The following is a 4,053-nucleotide window of genomic DNA, read 5'->3' on the forward strand; positions in this document are numbered from 1 at the left end:
GGCAAGGAGACACTATGAGCTGAACATAACAGAATGCCAGTGGAAGGGAGGACAGTAACAGGAGACACTATGAGCTGAACATAACAGAATGCCAGTGGAAGGGAGGACAGTAACAGGAGACACTATGAGCTGAACATAACAGAATGCCAGTGGAAGGGAGGACAGTAACAGGAGACACTATGAGCTGAACATAACAGAATGCCAGTGGAAGGGAGGACAGTAACAGGAGACACTATGAGCTGAACATAACAGAATGCCAGTGGAAGGGAGGACAGTAACAGGAGACACTATGAGCTGAACATAACAGAATGCCAGTGGAAGGGAGGACAGTAACAGGAGACACTATGAGCTGAACATAACAGAATGCCAGTGGAAGGGAGGACAGTAACAGGAGACACTATGAGCTGAACATAACAGAATGCCAGTGGAAGGGAGGACAGTAACAGGAGACACTATGAGCTGAACATAACAGAATGCCAGTGGAAGAGAGGACAGTAACAGGAGAGACTATGAGCTGAACATAACAGAATGCCAGTGGAAGGGAGGACAGTAACAGGAGACACTATGAGCTGAACATAACAGAATGCCAGTGGAAGGGAGGACAGTAACAGGAGACACTATGAGCTGAACATAACAGAATGCCAGTGGAAGGGAGGACAGTAACAGGAGACACTATGAGCTGAACATAACAGAATGCCAGTGGAAGGGAGGACAGTAACAGGAGACACTATGAGCTGAACATAACAGAATGCCAGTGGAAGGGAGGACAGTAACAGGAGACACTATGAGCTGAACATAACAGAATGCCAGTGGAAGAGAGGACAGTAACAGGAGAGACTATGAGCTGAACATAACAGAATGCCAGTGGAAGGGAGGACAGTAACAGGAGACACTATGAGCTGAACATAACAGAATGCCAGTGGAAGGGAGGACAGTAACAGGAGACACTATGAGCTGAACATAACAGAATGCCAGTGGAAGAGAGGACAGTAACAGGAGACACTATGAGCTGAACATAACAGAATGCCAGTTGAAGGGAGGACAGTAACAGGAGACACTATGAGCTGAACATAACAGAATGCCAGTGGAAGGGAGGACAGTAACAGGAGACACTATGAGCTGAACATAACAGAATGCCAGTGGAAGGGAGGACAGTAACAGGAGACACTATGAGCTGAACATAACAGAATGTCAGTGGAAGAGAGGACAGTAACAGGAGACACTATGAGCTGAACATAACAGAATGTCAGTGGAAGGGAGGACAGTAACAGGAGACACTATGAGCTGAACATAACAGAATGCCAGTGGAAGGGAGGACAGTAACAGGAGACACTATGAGCTGAACATAACAGAATGTCAGTGGAAGAGAGGACAGTAACAGGAGACACTATGAGCTGAACATAACAGAATGTCAGTGGAAGAGAGGACAGTAACAGGAGACACTATGAGCTGAACATAACAGAATGCCAGTGGAAGGGAGGACAGTAACAGGAGACACTATGAGCTGAACATAACAGAATGTCAGTGGAAGAGAGGACAGTAACAGGAGACACTATGAGCTGAACATAACAGAATGTCAGTGGAAGGGAGGACAGTAACAGGAGACACTATGAGCTGAACATAACAGAATGTCAGTGGAAGAGAGGACAGTAACAGGAGACACTATGAGCTGAACATAACAGAATGCCAGTGGAAGGGAGGACAGTAACAGGAGACACTATGAGCTGAACATAACAGAATGCCAGTGGAAGGGAGGACAGTAACAGGAGGCACTATGAGCTGAACATAACAGAATGCCAGTGGAAGGGAGGACAGTAACAGGAGACACTATGAGCTGAACATAACAGAATGCCAGTGGAAGGGAGGACAGTAACAGGAGACACTATGAGCTGAACATAACAGAATGTCAGTGGAAGAGAGGACAGTAACAGGAGACACTATGAGCTGAACATAACAGAATGTCAGTGGAAGAGAGGACAGTAACAGGAGACACTATGAGCTGAACATAACAGAATGTCAGTGGAAGGGAGGACAGTAACAGGAGACACTATGAGCTGAACATAACAGAATGCCAGTGGAAGGGAGGACAGTAACAGGAGACACTATGAGCTGAACATAACAGAATGTCAGTGGAAGAGAGGACAGTAACAGGAGACACTATGAGCTGAACATAACAGAATGTCAGTGGAAGAGAGGACAGTAACAGGAGACACTATGAGCTGAACATAACAGAATGCCAGTGGAAGGGAGGACAGTAACAGGAGACACTATGAGCTGAACATAACAGAATGTCAGTGGAAGAGAGGACAGTAACAGGAGACACTATGAGCTGAACATAACAGAATGTCAGTGGAAGGGAGGACAGTAACAGGAGACACTATGAGCTGAACATAACAGAATGTCAGTGGAAGAGAGGACAGTAACAGGAGACACTATGAGCTGAACATAACAGAATGCCAGTGGAAGGGAGGACAGTAACAGGAGACACTATGAGCTGAACATAACAGAATGTCAGTGGAAGGGAGGACAGTAACAGGAGACACTATGAGCTGAACATAACAGAATGCCAGTGGAAGGGAGGACAGTAACAGGAGACACTATGAGCTGAACATAACAGAATGCCAGTGGAAGGGAGGACAGTAACAGGAGACACTATGAGCTGAACATAACAGAATGCCAGTGGAAGGGAGGACAGTAACAGGAGACACTATGAGCTGAACATAACAGAATGCCAGTGGAAGAGAGGACAGTAACAGGAGGCACTATGAGCTGAACATAACAGAATGCCAGTGGAAGGGAGGACAGTAACAGGAGACACTATGAGCTGAACATAACAGAATGCCAGTGGAAGGGAGGACAGTAACAGGAGACACTATGAGCTGAACATAACAGAATGTCAGTGGAAGAGAGGACAGTAACAGGAGACACTATGAGCTGAACATAACAGAATGCCAGTGGAAGGGAGGACAGTAACAGGAGACACTATGAGCTGAACATAACAGAATGCCAGTGGAAGGGAGGACAGTAACAGGAGACACTATGAGCTGAACATAACAGAATGCCAGTGGAAGGGAGGACAGTAACAGGAGACACTATGAGCTGAACATAACAGAATGCCAGTGGAAGGGAGGACAGTAACAGGAGACACTATGAGCTGAACATAACAGAATGTCAGTGGAAGAGAGGACAGTAACAGGAGACACTATGAGCTGAACATAACAGAATGCCAGTGGAAGAGAGGACAGTAACAGGAGACACTATGAGCTGAACATAACAGAATGCCAGTGGAAGGGAGGACAGTAACAGGAGACACTATGAGCTGAACATAACAGAATGTCAGTGGAAGAGAGGACAGTAACAGGAGACACTATGAGCTGAACATAACAGAATGCCAGTGGAAGGGAGGACAGTAACAGGAGACACTATGAGCTGAACATAACAGAATGTCAGTGGAAGAGAGGACAGTAACAGGAGGCACTATGAGCTGAACATAACAGAATGCCAGTGGAAGGGAGGACAGTAACAGGAGACACTATGAGCTGAACATAACAGAATGCCAGTGGAAGGGAGGACAGTAACAGGAGACACTATGAGCTGAACATAACAGAATGTCAGTGGAAGAGAGGACAGTAACAGGAGGCACTATGAGCTGAACATAACAGAATGCCAGTGGAAGGGAGGACAGTAACAGGAGACACTATGAGCTGAACATAACAGAATGCCAGTGGAAGGGAGGACAGTAACAGGAGACACTATGAGCTGAACATAACAGAATGCCAGTGGAAGGGAGGACAGTAACAGGAGGCACTATGAGCTGAACATAACAGAATGTCAGTGGAAGGGAGGACAGTAACAGGAGACACTATGAGCTGAACATAACAGAATGCCAGTGGAAGGGAGGACAGTAACAGGAGCACTATGAGCTGAACATAACAGAATGCCTGGAAGGGAGGACAGTAACAGGAGACACTATGAGCTGAACATAACAGAATGCCAGTGGAAGGGAGGACAGTAACAGGAGACACTATGAGCTGAACATAACAGAATGCCAGT

The sequence above is a fragment of the Oncorhynchus clarkii genome, unplaced genomic scaffold, assembly GCF_045791955.1.
Source record: "Oncorhynchus clarkii lewisi isolate Uvic-CL-2024 unplaced genomic scaffold, UVic_Ocla_1.0 unplaced_contig_11571_pilon_pilon, whole genome shotgun sequence".
Lineage (NCBI taxonomy): Eukaryota > Metazoa > Chordata > Actinopteri > Salmoniformes > Salmonidae > Oncorhynchus > Oncorhynchus clarkii.